Source organism: Orcinus orca, chromosome 10, assembly GCF_937001465.1.
Source record: "Orcinus orca chromosome 10, mOrcOrc1.1, whole genome shotgun sequence".
NCBI classification, from domain to species: Eukaryota; Metazoa; Chordata; class Mammalia; order Artiodactyla; family Delphinidae; genus Orcinus; species Orcinus orca.
In genome coordinates this window covers 94,616,976-94,643,133 of record NC_064568.1, presented here as the reverse complement: position 1 = coordinate 94,643,133, position 26,158 = coordinate 94,616,976, and the positions used below count along the sequence as shown (strand labels likewise).

At 45.7% G+C, this 26,158-nt stretch overlaps 1 long non-coding RNA gene across 7 annotated transcripts in view; it reads right to left on the bottom strand.

The window, feature by feature from the left end:
• Window positions 1-26,158, bottom strand: part of LOC105748168 (uncharacterized) — a 629,731-nt gene that overhangs the window by 447,595 nt on the left and 155,978 nt on the right. For all 7 annotated transcript variants that reach the window (XR_007479896.1, XR_007479891.1, XR_007479895.1 and 4 more), the window contains exon 4: window positions 16,838-16,893. This is a non-coding gene — a long non-coding RNA (uncharacterized LOC105748168). The remainder of the gene's footprint in view (window positions 1-16,837; window positions 16,894-26,158) is intronic.

Genomic DNA, 26,158 nt, shown 5'->3' with positions numbered 1-26,158 from the left:
AGTTGAGGGGCTCATGGAAGGTCACCAGCTCTTGATTCCCAGCTCAAAAGTGACAGGCCAGAGTTGGGTGAAAGGCAGCTGCCTGGGAGCAGAGGCAGTGACCAGAGTAATAACTGTTCTCCCCTTATTCAATGGCAAACAGATAACTATCCTCTTAATTTCTTTGTGTCCCCTGGAAAGATTCTAATCTACTCACTAAAGTATCTGTGGTTTGGGCTGTTGTTTTAAAGCAAAGAGTTCATGGATGAAGGAAAACTGGGGAATTACGTCAGCCACACATTTTTCTTCCGAAATTGTTGGGAAGGAGAGTAGATAATCATCAATGAATATGGTATGTATACACACCATTCCAAGAATTTTACACTTCAATTTGTTTTCTAGTATGGGTTGCCCAAACCTCCCCCAGGGAGTCATTTATTAATACTTGACTCTCCAGAGAGAATAGGAACAAAGCAGGCAAAATTGCCATGCCTGAGGCAACTTCTTTTAGGATTGAACCAAGCACTGATGTAAAACTCCAGGGAGTCTCACAGTTAAAACCACCTAGGAAACTGAAAGAGGGGAGAAGCTCTTCCTTTTTGCTACCATTGACCACATTTAAATTAGAAAACCAAAGGAATTCTGTACAGCAAGGCCTAGAACACTTTGGGGACAAACGGACGTTTGCTGGAAGTAATCGCACGCTCGTCTCTTGAGCACCCATCGCTGAGGTTTGCGGTGACACCTCTGCGTCATTTCATGTGCGTTCCTGAGAGTTAGCTCTAGTACAGCACAGAAGGCACTTTCTTTGCAGGGGTGCAGTCAGGGATGGGGAAAGTAGACTCGGGGACCATACTCAGGGATATGAATTCCAACTCTTTGCAAATTGCTAAAGCTGACTTGCTTCCTTGCACAATCCAAAGAGAAGAGTTAGAGGCACGTCCACCCCCATTGGCTCTGACATGACTGCGGGAAGTTACGTAAAGACTTCTGAGATGACTGGACGCCAATTATGATGCTGCCAGTGTTTTCCACAAAAGCTTTTCTCCCCCTGGTTCAGCCCCAGTCACTCTGATGAAAAGGCTGAGACACAGAGAAACATCACCACTGCATAAAAAGGTCATTTGATCCTTGACGTCCCCAGTCTTCCTAGTGAGAAATGACAGCAGTAACCATTCATAATGAGTCCTGTTTTCACTCAGCTACATCCTCTAGGCTTTCCTGAAAGTGATGTGGACCCTAAGCATGGAAAGTTCCAGACTTAGGGCTTGTTTTCAAAAGAAATCAGATGTGCGGGCTAAGTAAGGAAGTGTTGGGCCGCAAAATACATCATCTCCCAGGAAAGCCCCTTAAACTCAGCCAGAATTCTCTCTTTATTCACCTGTGGTATTTCACCAGAACTTGTAATCATTCAGTGTTTCTAACCATTAGACAAATGTCAGGTGGACAGAAAAGAGAAAATATATAAAGCTACATGCCATGCCAGGTGAATAATGGGTTTTTTTTCTGTGGCTGTTTCCATAAATTTAGCCAACAGATTATATCTTCCTTTTCTTTTCCTTTTAAAAGCCAGTTCTGAGTTTTATCTCCATAGCATCCTGTCACCTAAGGAGTGATAAAGATTTAAGGGGAAAAAAAAATCCAGTTCAGATTGGTTTTCTAAATGCAAGTGATGATGACCAAAGACTTTAAAAAAAAGAACTCATTTCTAAATGATCTCATCTTTCTACCTTGCACACATATCACTTAATTCAATACTCTCCAACAAGCGCATACATTCGTTACCTTTCCCGCACTTCCTCTATTGATTACCATAGGTCATCCTATTAAAAGGAAATGGATGAGCCAGGATATCTCACTTTAATTTTTAAATCATAATAGTTTGTGGTGAGAGTGAAGTAGAGGCCCATCTAAGAAAGGAATAACCCCAGTAAGTGGCAATTAGGAGAGCAAAAGAGAAAACAAAGTAGAATTTCCCTTGCTGATCTTATCTGTATTCTGTTGGGAGATATTCTCTCTCTCTCTCTCTCTGTCTCTCTGTCTCTCTGTCTCTCTCTGTCTCTGTCTCTGTCTCTCTCTGTCTCTCTCTCTGTCTCTCTCTGTCTGTCTGTCTGTCTCTCTCTCTCCACCCAGCCTTAAAACCTAACAAGGCTGGTAGATGGAAAAGCTAAACAAACTTCACCTGCTCTTGAATATTCAAGTGAGGATACTTCCTTTCAGTAAGAGATGCATGGCAAGACTTGAAGGCCAAGGTGGCCCCACTCCCTCCCCATCCAGGTGTCCCCAGGGAGACATGAAGAGGCCCTTCAAAGGTCGCCCTGGGTGCCCTCCCGCCACATGGCACCAGCCTCCAAGGCAAGGCCATCCTGGGGTGACTCAGTCAGCTTTAGATGTTGAGATGTACAACCATTTTGTGCTTTTGAAAACTACAGATATGACAAACAGAGCACAGTCATTCTTTGACAAATTGTGTCATTTTCTACACAAATCAGGGCTTTAAAACCCTGGGAGGGTATAAATGGGAGCGCGGAGCAAGGGTGACAGGATGCGGTGAGTCATCGCAACTTCCTGCTAATCACAGGAACTGACAAAAGCTTGATGTGTCTCAGATTTGGCTGGGGGTTTCCTTCTCCGTTCAGCCTCAGACTTCTACGGCTTGCCCCTTCCTTCTTTGTATTTCTCCCTATGTATCACTTTTGTCTGAGATCCTTGATAGTCTATAAATAAAGTCATTGTGTTACACTGGACATGGGGTTTTTAAATGTCAGCATCCTGTGCGCAGCCTTCCATGATGAGATAACATCCAGTTTTTCTAACTGCATCCCTGTGACCCCGAACTAACTGAGATGTTCAGCTGCTAACAATTGTCTGAACGGTGCTATTTTCATAACTCTGCTATAGGAGATGGGAGAGCAGCGTTAAGGTAACGGGTAGAATATTCTTCAGGGTTTTCCTCAGATTTTACTTAAACTTGTAGTTTCTGTGACCTCTTAGACTAAAAGAAGAAGCAAGAAGGAAAATTGGGACAGAATGTTAATCTGCAATTCAAGAAGCAGGATAATAGGATTTTTTTTCTCTTTCTGAATCAAATTTATTGTTTCTGGTTCCCACCTGCCTGGCTGGTGGGAAATGCAGTCTCAGTTGTTACTGGGGCTTCTTTGCTGCCTCTGTGGCGTCATGAGTTCCACGTGGTACCAGGACCGGGAGGAGGGAGGAAGAGGGGGGAGGGAGGTGCCAGGAGGCTGAGCTGGGGAGGCCGCCATCACGACCAACAGACCTTCTCTTCCTGCTGCTGTCGTGAACTGGTGTTAAAACTTATTCTGACACTTGTTAAAAATGACAAGGAAAACTTTATTCAGGAGACAACTGCATTCAATAAAGAAAAGTGGGGGGTTAAAGCCAAGAAGAAGGAGGGGTGTGGAGGCAGATGGAAAATTACTAAGAGGAGACATCAGGTGTAAGAGGGGATTCTGGCTAAACCAACTTGATAGGATTCTTGCTGAAGACAAACCAGGATGATCAGATACCAAGGATGGAGGATGAGGCATTTGATCAGATATGGAAGATGATCAGGTATTAAGGGTGAGGGTTCTCTCTAAACTGTCCTAACAGGATTCTTGCTAGAACTGGGCAATGCAGGCCCAACAAGGATAGACACTAAAGCCCAAGGTCAAGGTCTAGCTGGCTTAAAGGAGCTTGACTGTAGTTTAGTCAAGAAGAGAGACTATCACTGGCTGCCTGACAAGGTCTGGACAATCTATTCTGAAAGGACTTGGGAGATGCCCTCTTAGAGTCACTGTGTCCACAGACTTACCCATGGCTAGGTGAGACCCACCCCTAACCATTGCTCTATAGCAATCAGCCACAGTCCTTAGGAGGCCCTCGGCATGAGAGGGGCCCAGGCCCTTCCACACTTGGAAAACCCCAAAGTTGGCCTTTCCTCTTAGTTTTATGGAATTTCCCACTCCCCACGCACCAACACTGAGCCAGTGCAACTCCTCAACTGCAAATACTTTCCTTCGCCCCCTTCTTCTCCTGGACTACCCAGTTCAGCACTTCTCAAAGGGTCTTTAAAACAAAGCATTGGGTAGGATTGTCTTCTGGGTACCAATAAAACGTGCTTTGGCCTCGTGACACAAAGGCTTGGTTTTGCAGGATGGGGGAGGTGAAAATACAACAGGGAGAACAAAAATTAATCTCTCAATAAATTATCCCTCCCAGTTATCAGTGGAATGACCTAAAAACATAATGGCTCTGTTTTGGATACATGTGTTTTTCTATGGCAATATTTTATTGCACACCTGCAAATACCATCATCTCATCTAGATTGCTGGTAAAACTATTTCAAGTTCAGGATATTTTTTCCAAAAACATCAGATTTCCAAGTGTTGTATCCCCTGAGAAAGTTGCCAATACTGTACGTGTGAAAATGCCTTGTGTCCTGTCAGGGACGTGATGAGTGTGGAACAACCCCTGGTTGGCTCTGAATTACACCCATCATCTGATTCAATGGGAGGGAAGGAGGAAAGAGAATGAACTGTGTTTTGGGGACGGAGCCTCTCAGCTAAGAAAAGGAGTGAAGATGGCCCCCTTAGTGCTGAACTCAGACAATTCCTCAGAGGACAGAACTGCCAGATGAACTACAGGATACCTAGTTAAATCTGAATTCCATATAACAGTAACAATTTTCTTATACGTATGTACATACCATACAACGTTGGGAACATACTTATACTAAAACTTTTTCTATTGTTTATCTGAAATTCAAACGTAACTGGGCATCCTCTATTTTTATTTGCTAGATCTGGCAACCCTAATTACAGAGTCCTTTTCTAAGCACCAGCTTAGGCAATTGATAATATGGACCTTAAGCCTGACGGAGGGCGCCATGTTTAAAATCGTGCCCTGAACTAGACACCAAAACGTGTAGGTCAAATAATGCAGCAAATCACCCTCATCTCTTTGGCTTCCGGTCCTGCGTGGCTTGTCTCAGTGGCACTGGGGATGCCACTGTCAGGGATGCCACACCCCGAGCGACAGGCAACAAGGCCTCGCACAGGACGAGCGTTGGCTGGGAACATTTGTTTGCTTCGTAGGTTCCTCTTCAACGTCCAGTCCCAGGCCCCGACTCGGACCCCCTGCTCTTCTTTCCTCACACTCCTTTAAGAGAACATTTTTCCACGCTCACAGGTTCAGTCATCTCCTCGGAGTAGATCTCTGTCTCCAAGGCTTTAGGAAGCAGCCTGCAGTTGAGTCCCACTTGGGTTTCTCAACCTTTCCTTAAACTCCAACAGCCAAAGCAAAACTCATCAGCCTTCTTCCCATCCAGCTCGTCCCCTCATCTTTGGCACCTGGGTCTCTATGGGCCCCAACCCTGCTGTCATGTTTAACACTTTCTTTCCCTTCCCATAACAATCAGTCTCCAAGTCTCAGTACTTTTTCTCTGTAAGTTGTCTTTTGCATGTAGTCCTTCCCACCGGGACCACATTCACTCAGGCCTAGCCCTCACGTCTCAAATTACGACATCCCCAAACCCGGGCTTTCCTCTCCAAATCTGTCTCGTTCTTGTTTCCATGGCTTCCAGCTTCCTGCAGCGTTAAATTTAAGCTTCTTTCCCTGGCTCTCATGGCCCTAGTGATACAGCCCTACCCTCCTAGGAACGTAGGCTCCTATTCCCAACACATCCCTTCTCCAAGAGCAAGGCCCCGACCCCGCTGTTTCACGTCCACCCCACTTCACTCATTCCCACCTAGAACGTACTTGCCCCTGGCTGGCTGACACCTGCCCACCCCTCAAACACAAGGGCAATTTCTTTTCTCCTTGTGGAGATTTCCTTGTCTAATCCAGCCTGCCTGGATCTCTTTCTACAATGTCTTGATCTTCCAACAAAGTGCTGTAGGGATAAAATGATGACATTTTCTGATAACGAGAATGGAGGTGCCTGCCTCCCTTACCCAGATCCTGGCTTCCCTCTCTGAGTAACCTCCTCAGTGGTGGGGCTCAGAATGCGCTACCCCAGAACATGGCAGCTCGGCAGAGTGAATATTTTAAGCTGAAGGAGTTTGAGAAAACAGCAGAAGCAGGGAGATTACTCTGACAGCCCCCTGCCTTTCTCCCCTGAAGCAGGTCATAAAACCCTCATGTGAGAGGTGCCCCACCACCACCACCACCACCCCCCCACCGCATACCTGGAGGAGAGGAGCGTCCTTATCTCTAAAACAGAGGGACACCGAGAAGAATCTGAAAACATAGGCCTGGCTGAATGTCCCCAGTTTACTATCCTCACCTCATACCCTTTGTCCTATAACACTTCTCCACGACTGTCCACTTGTCATCAAACCTGGCATAAGAACACACGGTTTTAATTGCTTCTTTGAGTCTTCATTTCCTTACAAAGACTCCTGTATCACATAAAACTTACGTAAATCTCATTAACTTCTCTGTCGGTTTAACGTTCAGCCCCAGCCAGGGACCCTAAGAGGGTCGAGGAAAACATTTTCCTCCCCTACATCAGTTTCCTCTTGGTTTGACAGTAATTGACTCAGGAGAAATATCTTCCAGGTCCTCAGGCAAAGTCCCTTCCAGACCTAGGCCACCAGTATCTCCCACCTGAATCCCCATATCTTGTGTAACATACACTACAAAAGAGCTTCCTGAAGTTCATTCTTCCCTTCAGAATGAAAACAAGAAAAATCTAGATTGTACGCATTATGGTAAAATCTTCCTAAGTGTTAATTTAATGCATAAGAAGTCCTTACGGCTCTTTTCTGGTCTTAGCAAAACATTTTTTAAACGTTCTTATTGTAGTTTTTTGCACTGGTCAATGCTAAAAGCCAACCCTTTGAGGAAGTCTCAGTTTCCTGATTTCTTACATCACAGTCTGATTCATACTCTGTCTAATTAACACCCTGATGTCCTGTACTCACTGCTCTGTTTGTCCAGTGGCTTCCATCAATACCTACACATGGTATACCAGGGCAGGGTACATTCTGCAGAAAATCCATTTCAGATAGAGTCCTTAAAGCCCACGGTGAATAAAGTTATGGTTGGCCTAATTCCAATCTTTCTTTTTGAAATTTGGTAAGGATCAGCATCTCCATAAGAGTTCTAATCCTTTCCAATTTCATAGATATCCAGGTGGAACAAATAAAGATGTTGATTCTAAACGGCCATTTCCCTTGAGACTGATGGGTTGGGACTAACTAGAAAGATGAATGGAAACTGTTTCAAATTCTGTCTGAAAACGGGTAAAGTAAAAACCATATTTGTAAAAACATTTAATAGACCAATAACTAGCAATGTGGTTTTAATGGTATCCTGGGAACTTGCTCTAACCAGCAAGAGGAATCCTGTAGAACGCCAATTCCGGCAGGACCCCATCCAAGGAGGGTCATTTATTGAAGTAACTCTGGGTACAGAATGGAGGGGGGCAGAGACCAGAGGCAGTGAAGCCAGTTAGGAAACTCTGGCAGAGGTCTAGGTGAGGTCACGAGGGCCCCAAATAAAAAGGAGGAAAGGAGGAGGGGCTCCCAGATGTAACTGGTGAGGGTCCACGCTCTGGGGGAGGGGCAGAGGCCAGTGAAATTCGAGTTCCGACAGTGAATTTGACCTCATCTGTACCCACAGGCTGGCAGAGCCTGGAAACATTCATGTTACAAACAGATCCAGGCCCGCCGACCTAGCACCTTACACGACAATCCTCAGTTTACGTAGGTTTCTCCCTCCCTGCTCCGAGAGCTCCTCAAACATAGGCTGCCATTCACGTCTCTGTTCTCAGTACAGAGCACATGAGCAGAGTAGGTGCTAGGTCTACATTAGCTTATAAACAGCTGATACGCCAACAGGGCTCTCACTGTCACACAACCGTGGAACGCAGTCCCCTGACCCTAAAGCAGCATGACTACAAAACTCCAGCCTGAGAAATAAAAATCCACATGCCTACAGTGGGAGCCATGAAGCCCAGGATGACGCTGGGGCCCACGGAGGGGCTGGGCCTTTCAGTTACGACCAGCAAAATGCCTCCACGTCTCTGTTCCTCACAAAAGAGATGCATTTACACTTAGTAAAATGGGCTGCGTGGCCAAGAGCCGGCAAATTCAAAGAGGAAAAGAAAATTCTTTTCCTTTCAGGGAGGGGGGCGGGGAACATGTTAATTAACTATTTTGGAGTCCAAAAATTTAAGCAACAGCCATGCTTGCACATACGTCCACCCCAAGAAAAAGGAAATCCAGCAATAGCCCACACTGGGAGATGTGGCAACTGATCCAGCTGACCCAAGAGGTCACTCTGTCCAGAGTCACTTGGACCAGAGACTTGTTTAAAATGAGGGTCTGAGAGGCACTGAGGGAGGAGCTAAGGAAGGAAGCACTGCGGCAGAAAGGTCACATGGAAGCAAACAGAGCCACCAATTCAATCCGCTGCCTAAACTCCACGAGGAGAAGCAAAGTTTGCCAGGACAGGGAGAGGTGCAGGCAGCCCGGAGAAGCCACTCTTTCCTCCAGAAGGTCAGCCAATGCCCTGAGTTAGGGATTCCCAGTGTCCCTGAGACAACACAAAAGCCATCATGTGATATGAAACCTTTGCAGCTGACAGAGCGCAGGACAACGTCAGTGTCCCGGGCAAAGGCTGCAGAGACTGCTGCCCCGTCGGTTTGCTTGGCAGGCTCGCGACATAGGGGAATCCCTTTAATCCCAGTGCTGTACCTCCGGCCCCATGATTCACGGTCACGCTGGAGCTGGGATCTCAGCAGTTAAAGCAATTCAGACCCACTCTTGGTGACGAAGCTGTGTGGGAGCTGGCCTGGGAACGGGACGGAGGAAGAAGCAGTGAATTAGAGAGGCTTGCATTTTTTTTTTCTTTTTTTTTTTTTTTTGTGGTACGCAGGCCTCTCACTGTTGTGGCCTCTCCCGTTGCGGAGCACAGGCTCCGGACGCACAGGCTCAGCGGCCACGGCTCACGGGCCCAGCCGCTCCGCGGCATGTGGGATCTTCCTGGACCGGGGCACGAACCCGCGTCCCCTGCATCGGCAGGCAGACTCTCAACCACTGCGCCACCAGGGAAGCCCCGAGGCTTGCATTTCTGATCCATACTGTCCTCCTTCCCTCCCCACACATTTTTTTTTTTCTGCCAGTCATTGATTTTTTTTTCACCGCTCTAAAGGAGGCCCATGCTTCCGGCCCCTGGTCCCTTGCCCCCCGCTACTGATGACCAGGAGCAGAACAGTTCCCAGACCCAGGCAGGGTGACTCTTCCAACATTCAAAGGCCACAGTGGCCTGAGTCCGCTGCCAGGATCAGAGGGGGCTCTTTTCAAGATCTGCAGAGAATTGTTTCCAAAGCAAGAAGAATAAGAAATATCTGTTATAATGCTTAAAGAATTTTAAAGCAAGTGTTTTGCATTCCAGCTTACTTTTCTAGTCTCAGCATTTGCAAAAAACCATGTATTTCCAAATACTAAACTATTTGGCTTTTGACTTGAAAACGGCCTGGCAATATTTTTCTTAGGATCTATGTGGTACAGCAAGTGGTGTATCTGCTCATCACAACTGCACAAAAAGATTCAATAGTCCACAGGAGCTGGGACAGGACAAAGAAGCACAGGAGTATCAATTCCAGGTCTAAGTGAGGCTGGCTCTACAGACAGATATGGCTTTAAAGTACACCAACTTTCCAATCACCCACTGAGTAGGTATTTTCGAACACTATCGATGAAAATGATATAAAGATAGATCAGTCATGGTTCCCGCCCTCAAGGACAATTTATCCTAGTCTTTAAGATCTTACACGTGTATAAAGGACTAGGCTAGAAAGCAGAGAGGAGAAGTGTGGTAACAGACATTCAGGAGACAGACGTGCTTCAGGATGTGGAACGGCAGGAAACTGCTCTAAGTAAGGGAGTTTCCAACAGGCAGGCCTAAGCTGAGGACAGGAGAAGCCTCTGGGGAAGGGCAAGGTCTGTCCATTGGACACCAGCCGCCAATCCCTGTACAAAGACCCTCTTGTGGCAAAACAGGGCCACACAGAGAACGGGAAATAAACTCTTCTAGTCCAGCTCCCTTTGGACCACTGCCAGCTTCCTAAAAGGAGAAGAGGAACTAAAAAGCAGTCGAAAAGCTCTGTCACTGTCCTGGCAGGGTGTGTCCTGGTATGGGGAGATGGGAGATTGGTAATTCCCCACCCACTCGCCCGCCCACTCTAAGCCAGGGCCTCAGTGAACAGAATGAAGAGGAAACCACACAGGCTCCTCATTCATGAGGCCTCCTTGAAGGAGACAGAATACACCTAGAGCAGCTAGATCAGCTGTGGAGGTGCTGGTTCTGGTAGCCGCATCACTGTCAAGGCCGTTGACAAACACTGAGGGACTCCCCATTGGTCCCCACCCCTCCTACCAGAAGAGCCCACAGCACTGGAGTCCCAGGTATGAGCTGCTGGGTGAATCAGGCAGCCACTGCGGGTCCTCCCCCGGGGAGAGCCTCACAGCCCCGCTGGATGGCTTGGAGAAACCCCGGTTACTCCTTAATCAGCGGGTTAGCTACAGACTACGTGAAGGGTTGGGGAAGCACGGCGTTTGGACGCCTGGATCAAGGAGACGCATGCATCCAAAGGTTTCACACAAAAGCATTCAGCGAGGAAAAAAATCAAGGAGGAGAAGAAAAGGGGCATTTCTGGGAATAAAAACCAATTAGATCACAAATACACACACGCACCCTCATTGTTTTTTTGCCTTCCTTCCTGCAATTTTCCATACTTTTTATCAGCTCAGGGACAGAGCTTTGACGGCCCTCCAATTTTTTTTCCCACAGCCCAGCTCTCTAGGGCTCATTCATCACAAATTTCAAAGGACTGTTAAAGTTCTTAAGTCATTCTAAATAGGTGTAGCAACCCTCACATACCTGCTCCTGTGGAATACCTGTTCCCGCGTCTGTCCCGTCCACCGTCCCTATTTTAAATTCACCGCCACACACAGCCGAGGTTCCTTTCTTCCTCTGCAAAGAGTTTCTCCTTGTTGTTAGTCTCCTGGGCTATGAAAGCTGGGGACAGATCTCCTGTCAGGGCAGGACGGAGAGGCGGGGAGGGCAGACTAGGGGTCTCTGGCCTGAAGTAAGGGCCTCCTTCTGGGATAAGGCAGGTATTAGAGGCTGCAGGTGCTTAGAAGGGAGTCAATGTCATGTCCTGCTCTTCGAAGTGTGGTCTGGAGCCCAGCAGTGTCCGCATCACCTGTGAGTTGGTTAAACAGGCAGGATCCCAGGCCCAGCCCCAGAGTGACTGAACCAGAATCTGCATTTGAAGGACATCTGGGTGAGCGGGTCTGAGAGCATAGTATTAAATAACAGACCCTCCACCTAAGCTCTCTCTTTTAATCCTTAGAACAACCTGATGTCTTATCTCCTTTGTACAGATTAAGAAACTGTGGCTCAGAGAGGTTAAATAATTTGCCCAAGACCACACAGCTACTTTGTGACAAATCATATGTTTGAGCCCCAATCTGGTGGATTTCAAAGTCATTGTCTTTTCCTCCACCGCATACTTGAAGTTGAATTCAGAGGGAAGAAAGGGAAAATCTAGCAACAGGCCACACTGGGAGATGTGGGAAGGCATGCAGCTAGGCCATTATCTGACCATCCGTCAGCAGGTAACCAAGGCTGTGGGCTAGGGACCAGGGGCAGGAATCCGTTTCTGCAAGCCACAGAGAGACCGGCATGAACAAATCCAAACCCCAGTTCTCAGGGGTCTGGAGCACTGAGCAGGGGGCCGCCGGGGAAAGACCTGTTCCATCTGGCATCAGGAGAAAGCACAAGCCCAGTAACCAGTACTGGACCCAACTCAGGAGGCAGGAAGCAAACTGAGGTCTGGTGGCTTCGTGCCAGAGCATCAAACCAGAGCTCCTTGAATCCTTCCTGCCTTCAATCAACCTGGGCTCAGAAGGAAGAGGCAAGGGATGGGTGCTCCCAATGGGGAAGGGGCTCTGAACAGATGCTGGTTGAAGTCACTTCCTTGCTGGGGTGAGGGGGGTGGTGACAGGTTCCCAAAGGCACGGGCAGCTATTGGGTCTTTGCTACACTGTGGGAAACGGCCTCAGCATCTGCTCTCACAGGCCAGGAGGGCCGGGCAGAGGTTGCAGGGCTCTGCGAGGGGTGAACCCAAGGTGCTATGGGAGCACCCCCCTCATATAGTCTCCAGGGAGCCCCTAGCCCTCCCAATTTACCACAAATGCACAGTCTCGGTTTTAAAGTGAGACCCTCCATGCATATCTGTTTGTGGTTGAGCAAAAGTTACTGAAAAACTATTTCTTCCTTTCTACTGAACACCCAGAAAGCAGCAGAGGGATGGTTGAAAGCCACATGACAGCCGTTTGGAAAAGCTTTTCAGAACTGCTTTTCTATTTTTCTGTTTTGCAGGCTCTGGGGGTCCACTGAGACTTCCACAAACAAGCAACGATCCCGTTTCTTAACCTTTGGCCAGTCTTCCTTTCAAATGCCAGAACACATGCCTCGGGCAGAGCCATCACGTTCTGAGGCTTTTCTAAGGCACGGGTTGCAATAGCCCCCAGCTGGTCTTCTGCCCCATGTGTCCCTCATGTTGTCACCAGACAGGTCTTCTTAAATCAGCACGTTCACCCTGTCACCCCCTTGCATAAGGACTTCCACTGCTGGTGGGAGCAAGTCCGAACTTGGATTTGCTTTTGAGCCCCTCCATCAGCGGGCCAGCAGGTCCACTTCACCCGGGAATGCTTGGCATGTCCCTCGCCCAGAGCAGATTTTACCTTGGCCAAGCTCCTTGGTGCCCCTGAGCTTTTCTACCGCAATTGCTTCCACCAACAGTGCTCTTCTGGACAAGCCAAATCGACACAGTAGTGAAACCTAGTCAAGGCCAAAGTCATACGGCAACAAACCCACACACTGGGTGGCCTCTACTCAGCTGTGAGTGTTGCGTGGAGGTTGGGGGCACGGCGTGCTGGTAAATGTTCAACAACAGGCTCTCCAGGGGACATAGGTATGTGCATATGTATACAGACACAGGTCTGTTACACACAAGTAAATTCCCTATAGCCAACTGATTCTCACAGACGCTTCCACTGATTTTCCACAAACTCTCATGTCTGTTGCCAACCCTAAGGTTGTCACTGACGAACAAGGATATTCCTGACACATATGCTGAACAAGAGGAGAGCAAAATGACAAAGATCTATGTCAGAACTTCACTCATTTGTCCATGATAAGAGCAACTTCTCTGCAGAATCAGATAATAGTCTTCAAATACAGGAAGCATATTTTCTCAATTTTCTGTGCTATCACAATGTAATGGCTACACAGAGGCACACTTTAAAGTTTTATCTGTGTTTTTAACATTGTCCACATCACTTTCTTAACTGCAGGCCAAAGGTCAGCAGACTTTTCCTCTAAAGGGACAGATAATATTGCCAACTTTGTGAGCCCTTTCGCCCTTTTAGGGTGAAAGCGGCCACGGACAATACATAAAGGAGTGAGCACAGCCACGTTCCAATAAAACTTTTACAAAACCAAGAGGGGGCCCAGATTTGGCCCACAGGCTGTACTTTACCTACCCCTTGTCTAGACAACCAAGGAAATGATGAATCAAACCCTTATTTGTGGGGTGTGTTTACAAATCAGCCTACTCTGGTAGATTTCAAGCTCTCAACAGGAAGTCAAAGAATGAGGAGCTAGGGGAGGGGGAGTGGCAGGGAGCGGTGGGAGGGGCACATGGTTCCACAGTACAGTGTTTCCACCTGGATTCGCTTCCTGGGGCTGTCTCACAGAGCACCACAGATGGGGAGCCTTCAATGACAGAAACTTAACTCTCTCAGAGTTCTGGAGGCTGGAAGTCTCAGACCAAGGTGTCAGTGGGGTGGGATCCTTCCAAGGGCTGGGAAGGGTAATCAGTTCCAGGCCTCTTTCCTACCTTCTGGGGATTTGCTGGCCACATCTTTGGCATTTCTTGGCTTCTGCAGCATTGCCCTGATCTCTCCACATTCACACGGTGTTCTCTCTGTATGTATGCCTGTGTCCAAACTTTCCCTTTTTATAAGGACATCAGGCGTACTGGATGAAGGGACCACCCTAATGACCTCATCTTAACTAATACATCTGCAAAACCCTACTTCTATATAAGGTCACATTCTGAGACTGGGGGATTAGAACATCACATATAAATTTGGGGGGACATAATTCAGCCCGTAAGACCACCAAACAGCTACAACAGTTGTAAGTAACCTGCAAAGCATAGATAATAGAAAACTGTAGCAAATACCAGGGAAGTGATGAGTTTCAGTTGTGATTACCTTTGTTTTAATGTAGTTTGTTAAATTGTAAGTTTATATAAGACTTACACCGTTTAATTTATAATCCTAATAGATGGGTTTAACAGCTGGCTACAACATTCCTGAAAATGTATCCATCAACCCTCTCAAGCCAATAGAGTTGACTGCAGCACACCACTGGTAGAGGGGAGTGTGTGCTATGGACAGAGACCCCAGAGGGGTTATGTCCCCTCCAAGGCCTAGAACAAGGGAAACCAACCCTCAGGCTCTTCCCTTTCCATCCTGCATTCATCTCCCAGGAGGAACCCAGTGAGAACACAGTGTAAATACCAGTCATTCTCCGCACCCCTCTGGCCTTCTTCAGTCACCTCAAATCCTCAGCTTTGCTTGGCCAAACCTAACTCCCTTGCTCCAGAGAGAAGAGGATGGGCTCTTTTCGTGCTAAGCAGGGCTTATGAGACTTCACATCACTCTGGTGCCCAGGCTCCCTTCTAGGCCACATAGAATCCTTCCATCGGCTAAAAGCTTCTCCGACCAAGCACAGTCAGTCCACACGAGTCTTTCCCTTTGCTGAATTCCTATAGAATATGTTTACATCTGGCATCATATTATCCTCTAGTTGATTTCTGTATGGATCTCTTGATTCTCTATTTAATTTATAAAATTTGAGAAGAAAAACTGGATTCTTTGCTATTTCTCTTAGTCCCGGCCCAGGGCTAGACAGACATAATTAACAGGGACTTAATTAACGTTCGTTACTTACATAGAGAACAGCAAATGGTAGTCAAAAAGCAAGTTTATCTTAGGCCCGGGTTGGAAAGAACCAGCCTTTGGTTCAGGGAAAGGCAGAAATGAAACTCAAGGGTATCAAGCATTTCTACTCACAAGCTTCAGCAAGTTTGAAAAGGAGTGAACAGCTGAGACCAATGAGAGGTCTCCTGACTTTTCCTCACCGTGGATATGCCCAAGGTGGAAGTAGTGGCCAGCAGCCCATGAAAGACTAGAAATTCCCTGAGTATGAGTTCAGCTAATACTCTCTGTCATAACCAACATGCTACAATTTCTCAGAGGCTTAACAAAATATAGAGTTGTTAAATTTTTCTTACATAAGCTCCATGGTAGAACTAGTGGTGGGGGGCAGGGGACACAGTGGGGAACAGAGGAGTCAGACCTCGGCTCACACAGCCACCGTGGACACAGCTGGCAGGGGCTCTTCCACACCTGGGTCCCATCCCCTGGCCCTGGGAGTTGACATCAGCCGGCATTCTAGGAAAGAATGCACATACGGGATCACTCAGCAGGGGTTGAGGGACAGATCTGGAAGTGGTTTCATCACTTCTGCCCATATTCCATTGGCTAGAACTCAAGTGGTCGGTCTGATGATTCCAGCTAGATCTATATGGACTGGGAAAGCAAGAACGCTACACTGAAGGATGGGCACACAAATCATTGAGGGGCTGGTGCAAAATTTTCCCTAAAAATGGGCCTGGCTAGGGCTTCCCACAACCCCTAACAAGGAGAGACCAAGGTGGAGGCTTAATCAACTCTGATACACAGGGTTTGGCTTAGAGGTCAAAAAGGGGGCCAAAGTCAGAAATCATCCGTGGAAATTGTCCTAAGCCAGGAAAGAGCCTTATTTAGCTGGAAAAGGTCATTTAATAAATGAGAATAGACTTGATATCTCAGATTCCTTCCAGCCCTGGAAGAATCCATATCTTACTTCCATGTGGCTGGAACACCCTTCAGTTCAAGTGAAATGGCAAGAACTGTAAATAATCTCACAGCTTCACGTGATCTCCCTTCAGACGGTTCTCAGTTGCACGGAGCCAGAAACCAACACCCTACTGAGGAGTATACCGAGCAGTATACAGAGGTCTCCTGACTTTTATGACTGAGTATACAGGCTCAGTCTTTAATGAACCCTCAGGAAATTCATCCTGCAGACCCAGAGATGCCAAAAGCTATCGGCATTCTAACGGCATTCTCCACGCTTCAGCATCTCAGAAAGGGAAACTGATATCCAATTTTGATTTTCTGGACTAGGATGGAAACTTGACTCACTCTTTGCAAACAGTCTGGAAATCCACTGGACGGAGCCATCATGTGACTTCAAAACATTTACCACCGAGAGTCCCCAGGAATGTGATGCTCTCAAATTGTTTCTTCTTTATGAGCCATGAAACCAGAGTTAGAGAAACAGCTAAAGTGGGGTGGACACATCAATAGAATAAGTTCCTCCAAAAATGCCAAGCTAGGAGATAAAAGAGCAATGAGAGGAGATAATAAAATACGAAGCTTTAAACAGTATCCATATGTGGAAAGAAGTGGAACTGAATTAAGAAAACGGTTGCACCGTGTCCCTTGAAGGGAACCAGAAAATAAAAATAAACATTCTCACACACCCTCCAAAAACAAAAATGTATATGATGAGAATATTGGGCTTGACAAATCCTAACCCTGCAGTTTAGAAACTTGAATATATTCAAACTGGTTTTACATTAGAAGGGGAGAAGGAAAGAGATAGAATCAGGAAGACAAGCTTTATAGGAAAAAGATACCAATTTTAGAGCTGCTTTACTTACCAACAGAAGACGTGGAATGCCTGCAACCAGCTCAAAGCAGACAGATCACCCAGGTCCTGGGGAGAGCAGAGATTAGATATTTATTAGTTGAACAACACACAACAGCCTTATAGGAGACCACTGGGTGGGTGACAAATGGCCTCCCTTCTGAAATACTCTCCTCTTTTTGTCCCAGCAGAATGCCAAGAGTAAAACATAGGCTTTGGGTGTCTGAAAAAGATGATGAACGGTGTGGCATCCTACCATGGCTTTACTTTAGACATATGAAGCTCTCAAAACAAAACCTAAGGGGGAGAAACCGAATCAAACAACTCAAAGTTCAGCCTATGCTTAAAAAATAAAACCAAATAAAAATAAAACTCCGGGGCTTCCCTGGTGGTGCAGTGGTTGAGAACCCGCCTGCCAATGCAGGGGACATGGGTTCGAGCGCTGGTCCGGGAAGATCCCACATGCCACGGAGCAACTAAGCCCATGCACCACAACTACTGAGCCCGCGTGCTACAACTACTGAAGCCCGCGCACCTAGAGCCCATGCTCTACAACAAGAGAAGCACTGCAACGAGAAGCCCGTACACCGCAATGAAGAGTAGCCCCCGCTCGCTGCAACTAGAGAAAGGCCATGTGCAGCAATGATGACCCAATGCAGCCAAAAATAAAGAAATAAATTTTAAAAATGAATAAATTTAAAAAAAAAAGAGGCTTCTGCTCCTTGCCTTAGGGCAGAATAGTTTCTACATTGGAAGGAGACAAAAGTACACCACTGAGGTCATTACATTGGTTGGTCTCCAATAACCTAAGCCTTCTGATATTCACAACCTTGTGTAGATTCTTCCCACATTGATGCTGGGCATGGCCATGTGACTTGTTTTGGCCAGTGAAAATGGGCAAGGATGGCATAAGCAGAGGCTTATCCTTTTGGAAGTGATGCCTTACTTATACTTGGAAGCCTGGGCCACCATGTGAAAAAGTCTATCTAGCCTACTGGTGAGCTCAGTGGAGAGAGAAATGCCTAAAAACACCCAGCTCTTCCAGCCAATCCAACAGAGGCACGAGACCTGTGAATGAAAAGCCATCTTGGATGATCCAGCCCCATGGAACAGAATAAATGACCAGATGAGCTCAGCCCAGATTGCAGAATTGTGAGAAATCATAATTTGTTACTATTTGAAGTACTGTTTGAAGTAGTGTGTAATGCAGCAATAGAGAACAGGGACAGCTTCATATGACAGGAATTCTAGTCAAATGCTCATGATCTTGGGGATTAAGTGGACTTTAGCTCACTTTAGCTCAAATCTTATAACTACCATTTACTAGGTGTGTGATCTGGGGTAATTTCTTTAACCTATCTTTGTCTTCTTAATGATAAAGTGGGTCCCTGTGGCTTGCTCCCCAACCCTAGCATCCAAGCTTCTCTCTGCTAGGGCAGCCAACTCTCCCATAGCTCCAGAGGTGGACCAAGATCTAGGAAAAGCCAACTAGTGTATTCCACTTGACCACAACAAAATGGGCCAGGGCTAGACTTGTGACCTAACCCAGTCCAATCAGAATGAATCTTGGGACTTCAGTGGATGACATGAATATTTTTTGTCCTGGAAGCTAGGCTGAGGATGAAACTAACACTCACAGCAGGAAACATCCAACAAGAGGAAATAACAGAAAAAAGGAGCTTGAATCTAATCAAAATGTTCCTGAAGCTAGGTTCCTTGAACCTAACCAAAATGTTGAAATTTTTAAGTCTTGTGAGCCAACAAACTGCCCTTACTGTTAGGATTTGTTACTTGCAATCCAAAGCATCTTACCTGAAACCATGGATACCTAGTGGTTTTTCTGCCTGCCCCCCCCCCCCCCCGCATTGCTTCTTCCAGAAATACTACTCTCCTTCTTTGGGGGAACTGTTCCTCCCCCAAAAACACATATTTCTAAAGGAGGCTGCCAATTAAAGCATACCCTAGCATTCCTTCCCAAGCCACAAGGGGAAGTATAAGCCCCAACAAGACCAATCAGAGCCTCCCCCTAATTTTAGGGACTGAGGAAGTGAGATGGCCCCTCTCCGGTAGTGAAGCTGAGATGCCTACTTCTGCTTTGGGAAGAAAGTCTTCTGAGAGGAAAAAACCAACTAAGATGAGTGGAGAGTCCTGGAACATTCCAGACCAGGCTTCCAAATGATCCTAAGGCTATCTTCCACCTAACCTTCAACAAATCGACTTTGTAAACCAATGAATTCCCCCACCCCTCATCCCTGCCTCTTTGGGTGAGGTGTGCTTCTTTCTCTTCTTTGACCAGGACTCCTGGTTCTGCCTTTACAAGCTGAAGCAGTCACTCAGAGGCTCCCAGGGACAAGTCACAGACCTCTCTACCTTCTGTGTGCTAAATGAAGGGGTTGAATGGAACTTCCTAGGGTTCCTTTTGGCTGTATTCTGTGCCTGAAGCCCTCCCAGTCCGCTGTAGGCCTCTGTGGCCTCCAGGGAGGACGAAAACAGTACCCACTTGGACGATGTACAACTTTTCACATACCTTTCTCTTTCTTATTAGCATATCCCTTTTTTTTGTTTTGTTTTGTTTTTGTGGTACGCGGGCCTCTCACCGTCGTGGCCTCTCCCGTTGCAGAGCACAGGCTCCGGACGCACAAGCCCAGCGGCCATGGCTCATGGGCCCAGCTGCTCCGTGGCACGTGGGATCCTCCCGGACCGGGGCACGAACCCGTGTCCCCTGCATCAGCAGGCGGACTCTCAACCACTGCGCCACCAGGGAAGCCCCAGCATATCCCATTTTTGTTACACATAAATATTGATTCATAAAGTTAACAGTGACTATTCAGTGTGCATAATAATATCCACCACTTCCGTTTATTGGGTGCCCATTTGGTGCCAGGTTAGGTGTTTCATGTATTGTTTCCAATCCTCATAACCCATGCATAACAGGCTTCTCCAGGTGTTGACCACAAATGAAGGCAAATGTCCAGGCAACCCCTCACATTTCAGAACTCAGGTCCCTGTTCATTCCTCATCTCCAAATATTTCTGAGAATCCCCTGTTGTGAGTCCTAAGACAATTACCATAAGAATTTGCCCCTAGTTCCCTCCCATGAAAGAGTCTCAAACTTCCCCCTTCTTGTGTCTCTCTATGGATCCTCAAAAGGGGAGGGGGCCCCCAGTTGGAAACTATGCCCCAATGCCCATGAACAACAGAGTGGATGAAAATGTTGTGCTATTCAATACATTTACTCAACGGAATATTAAGCCACAATGAGAGTGAATGAGCAACTTGCACCCACAACAGTATGGATAAAGAGCACAGACACACAGCTGTGCAAAGAAGGAGGACACAAAAGAAAACACAGGAATGATCCCATTAATATAAAGATCAAAACGGATACGCTTTAGCAATCCCACTTCACTTCCAAAGGAAACGAAATTACTGTCTTGAAGATATACATGCACCCCTATGTTCATTGCAGCATTATTCACAATAGCCAAGACATGGGAACAACCTAACTGTCCATCAACGGATGCATGGATAAAGAAGATGTGTGTGGGGGGGGGGAGGGGGTGTATACATATATATGTGTGTGTATATGTATATATATACATACATGTACACCATGGAATATTATTCAGCCATAAAAAAGAAGGGAATCCTGCCATCTGCAGCAACGTCTGATGAACCTTGAAGGCATTACACTTAGTGAAATAAGTCAGACAGAGAAAGACAAATACTGTGTGATCTCTTTTAGATGTGGAATCTAAACAAGCCAAAATCATAGACCAGAGAATAAATGGTAGTGGCCAGAGGCTGGGGGGGATTAGGGGGGTGGTAATGGGGCCACGTAGGGCAATGGGTACAAACTTCCCGTTACAGAGGAAGAAGTTCCCAGGATCTAATGTACAGCATGGTCACTACTTCTAACAATACTGTATCGTGTACTTGAAAGTTCTTATCAGAGTAGGTACCAAATCTCCTCACCCTAACAATAGCAACAAAATGGCACTTATGTGAGGGGAAGGATGGGTTAACCAACCTTACTGTGGTAAGCATTTCACAATATATATGTGTACCAAACCATCACATTGTACACCTTAAATTTACACAATGTTATATGTCAATTATATCTCAAAGCTAAGAGAGAAAAGAGCCCATTAAAGTGGAGAATCATTAAAAATGATACGCACATTAACATTTTAATTAAACCCTAAAAATGTACTTACATACACCAGTATTTTGATGTTGGGCTAAGCCTTATTTACTTTTTTAAATGTGGATCCCCTCATTGGTGCTCTAAGTTGGGTTTTTTGCTTCAACCATAACCATAATGCATTATCTATGATTTCTAGTGTTGGCTTCTTGAAAGCCAAACAAAAGTTTAAGGCTACTTGCAAAGCAATCTCAGTGTAGTATCCCTTGAGAGTTTTATTCTTTTTCCCAATCTTTTATGCTTGTCTCACCCACACTAACTTTGACGGCAATTTTTTGCAACCACCTTTGTCTTTACCAAAGCAGTCAGTTTAAATTTCATTATACTATACATAGAAAATTGTAAAGATGCCACCAGAAAACTACTAGAGCTAATCAATGAATCTGGTAAAGTAGCAGGATACAAAATTAATGCACAGGAATCTCTTGCACTCCTATACACTAACAATGAAAAATCAGAAAGAGAACTCAAGGAAACACTCCCATTTACCACTGCAGCAAAAAGAATAAAATACCTAGGAATAAACCTACCTAAGGAGGTAAAAGACCTGTATGCAGAAAACTATAAGGCACTGATGAAAGAAATCAAAGACAACACAAACAGATGAAAGTTATACCATGTTCTTGGATTGGAAGAATCAACATTGTGAAAATGACAATATTACCCAAAGCAATCTACAGATTTGATGCAATCCCTATCAAATTACCAACGGCATTTTTCACAGAACTAGAACAAAAAATTTTACAATTTCTATGGAAACACAGAAGACCCTGAATAGCAAAAGCAATCTTGAGAAAGAAAAACGGAGCTGGAGGAACCAGGCTCCCTGACTTCAGACTATACAACAAAGCTACAGTAATCAAGATAGTATGGTACTGGCACAAAAGCAGAAATAGAGATCAATGGAACAGTATAGAAAGCCCAGAGAGAAACCCACGCACATATGGTCACCTTATCTTTGATAAAGAAGGCAAGAATATAATATACAATAGAGAAAAGACAGCCTCTTCAATAAATAGAGCTGGGAAAACTGGACAGCTACATGTAAAAAAATGAAATTAACACTTCCTAACACCATACACAAAAATAAACTCAAAATGGATTAAAGACCTAAATGTAAGGCCAGACACTATAAAGCTCTTAGAGGAAAACATAGGCAGAACACTCTTTGACATAAATCACAGCAAGATCTTTTTTGAGCCACCTCCTAGAGTAAGGGAAATAATCAAAAATAAACAAATGGGACCTAATGAAAGTTAAAAGCTTTTGCACAGCAAAGGAAACCTTAAGCAAGACAAAAAGACAACTCTCAGAATGGGAGAAAATATTTGCAAACAAAGCAACTGACAAAGGATTAATCGCCAGAATATACAAGCAGCTCATGCAGCTCAATATGAAGACGACAACAACAACAACAACCCAATCCAAAAATGAGCACAAGACCTAAACAGACATTTCTCCAAAGAAGACATACAGATTGCCAACAAACACATGAAAGGATGCTCAACATCACTAATCATTAGAGAAATGCAAATCAAAACCACAGTGAGGTACCACCTCACACCAGTCAGAATGGCCATCATCAAAAAATCTAGAAACGATAAATGCTGGAGAGGGTGTGGATAAAAGGGAACCCTCTTGCACTTCTGGTGGGAATGTAAATTGATACAGCCACTATGGAGGACAGTATGGAGGTTCCTTAAAAAACTACAAATAGAGCTACCATATGACCCAGCAATCCCACTACTGGGCATATACCCTGAGAAGACCATAATTCAAACAGACACATGAACCCCAATGTTCACTGTGGCACTATTTACAATAGTCAGGACATGGAAGCAACCTAAATGTCCATCAACAGATGAATGGATAAAGATCTGGCACATATATACAATGGAATATTACTCAGCCATAGAAAGGAACGAAATTGAGTTATTTGTAGTGAGGTGGATGGACCTAGGGTCTGTCATACAGAGTGAAGTAAGTCAGAAAGAGAAAAACAAATGCCGTATGCTACTGCACATATATGGAATCTAAGAAACAGTATTGATGAACCTAGTGGCAGGGCAGGAATAAAGATGCAGACGTAGAGAATGGACTTGAGGACACAGGGTGGGAAGGGGAAGCTGGGATGAAGTGAGAGAATGGCATGGATATATATACACTACCAAATGTAAAATGGGTGGCTAGTGGGAAGCTGCTGCATAGCACTGGGAGAGCAGCTCAATGCTTTGTGACGACCTAGAGAAGTGGGATAGGGAGGGTGGGAGGAGGTGCAAGAGGGAGGAGATATGGGGATATATGCATACACAGAGCTGATTCACTTCGTTGTACAACAGAAACTAACACAACATTGTAACGCAATTCTACTCCAACAAAGATGTAAAAAAGAAAAAAACTACATCTCTCTTTTTTCACACATATTTCATCAGTTTACAAAAATTTTAACTCAATAAAGCAATTAGAATAAGAGGGAGGAAAAAAGATAAAAATTAGGCAAAATGAACCAAAGGCTTTAGATGTCAGGATGGTGGTGTCCTTGGGGAGGGATGACAGGGGGCTTGAAGTACCATTTGTACTTGAAGTACAAGTGGTACTTCTGGGTGTTGGTTACATTTTGATTCTTGATCCTGGTCACAGGCTGGGATCAGTCTATAAATGTTCATTGAACTGGATACATGGTGGGTGCATTTCCCGTTTCTTTCATATACTCCAATGAGAAGTCTTAAAAAGATGAAAAGGGAATGTGTTATTCTGGTATCTGGCTGTAGATCTGGGCTGCCAGCACCCTGATTCCTCATCGTCATGTACAGAGCTTTAATAAAGAGCCAACACTGCATTTGGGCCACCTGGTCTACCCAGCCCACAGAGGTCCTGGTTGCCATGCCTGGTCCCTCTGCTGCGGCTGCTTTCTGAAAGCCTTACACTCCCAGCCTGCCAGTCTCCAGGATTTACCTCTCTCTCTCAATAGGGAGAAGCCCTTTCCTCCTCAGATGTCTAACTCTTTTGATGCAGGGGCAGCGGGCCTCTCATGCTATAGTGACTTCTGTTTTATCACCCAACTCTCTGAGAAAGCTTTCCCCAAGAGAGTTGATTATGTTTCCAGTAATAAAGAGCCCCTATTTTCACCACTGCTTCTCCTGCTCTGGGTGTGCTGGCGCTGTGGAAGGCAGTTAGTTCAATGAGAGCCATGCTGTGTAAAGTTTAAGAGCCTGGCTCTCAAGCCCAGCTCTGCCACTTACCAGCTGTGTCACCTTGGACAAGTTACTTACATTCTCTGGACCTCAGTTTCCAAATTCAAAAACTGACCTCCTTCATCGGGGTTAGGAAGATTAAAAGAGCCCTTACGCTTTAATTGCTTAGAATGGAATCTGACATATAGTAAGATGCTTTCAGCCAGTCTTCAATAAGTAATCATTTGTCCCTACCTGCAAACTGCCTTTTATCGCTTGTCCTGCCCTGCAGTCCATCAGCAGTGTCTGTTTATTTCTGAGCCCTGGTTATAGGTGAAGTTCATGTTCGTTCATAAGAAACTCCAGGGGCCCATGCAAACCAGAGGATGGAGCTGAAACTCCATCTAAGGGTCCCCTAACATTCTATGCCAGTTAGAGAAGTTTTATCTACACAAAGTGCACAAACAACCTTCCTGAGTGGGCCACCTAACTCAAAATGCTGGTATTGCTGTCTTAGGTCTGAGCCAGGCAGGACACCATCAAACTCCTAATAACCCTGTGGAATAGGTAACGGTGCAAATGTATTGACCTCGGAGAGGTTGAACAACTTGTCCAAGTTGACGTGGCAGGTAAAGAGCTGAGTTGCATTTGAGCCCAGCTTTTTCTGACTCTAAAACCCAGCCTTCCCATTAGGCCATGCTGTCACCTCAGGCACCAGGCACTGTGCACAGCAAGGAAACGAAAAGCACTATTTACTTCCCATGAATTATAATCCAGTCGGGGAGGTAAGACATAGACCTGCATCAGAAGTTAACCACCAGCGCAGGCCATAGATTATTAGGCCTAAACGCGCAGGGACCCTTGTTTAGTAATATCGTCATCAGTCAACCATCTGAGGTTGGATATTTTCTTCGCCAGAACAAAGTCTCCAGAAAACAATCTTTAGATCAAGCAGAGAGAGCAACATCAGTCATTGGGTCCAAAGGGTCATAACAGGGCTGGAAAGGATGGACAAGCCACGCATCAGAAGTTGAGTAATGATGGAACCAAATTGACTCTAAGCCAGGCGCCGAGCAAAGCACCTTCTATTCTTTATACCTGTTTTGGGGGTCCTCACAACCCCCCCCAAGATTCAGTGATTTGCCAGAAGGACTCATACAATTTGGAAAACCTGTTTTAGTCATAGTTACCATTTATTCTAGAAAAAGGATACAGATTAAAATAAGCAAAGGTAAAAGGCATATAGGGCAGAGTGCAGGACAGACCAGGCATGAGCCTCCAGATGTCCTCCCCCATTGAGGCTGCACAGACAGTGCTTAATCATCCCAGCAACAACGTACGACATGCACAGAGTATCGTCAACCAGGGAAGTCACCGAGCCTTGGTGTCCAGGGTTTTATTGGTGGTCGATCATGTAGGCTGGCTCAACCTAGCTGCTCAGTCTCCAGCCCCTCCAGCATTCAAACTGCAATGGTGTGACCCACGGCCTCCATCATAAATCATACTGTTAGCCTGAACTATCTGGCGTGGCCTAAGGTCCCAAGTAAACAGACACTCTCAATTGCCAGGATATTCCAAGTGTTTAGGGGTCATCTCCCAGGAGCCCGACAAGGGCCAGTTTCTTTGGAACAAGGTTTGAACACTCCAGACCTGCTGAGTGAACCTTTTACTGCAAGTCCCATTTCATCTTTACAGTAATCCTATATATCAGTACTATTATCCTCATTTGGCAGATGAGAAAACTGAGGCTTAGACAGTTGAACCCAATTGCAAGGTCACACACTAGTTAACGGAGGAGCCAGGGTTGCATTCCAAGTCCATCTGGCTTCAGAGCCCATGTCATGCACTTTACTCTGCTGCTGCCCTGTTCATGTCTTACTGGTCTCAAGAGGGACTAAATAAAGCTTGTGAATAATTCTGTGCTCTCCCTTCCAGTGAAGAAAGAACTAAGCCAGGC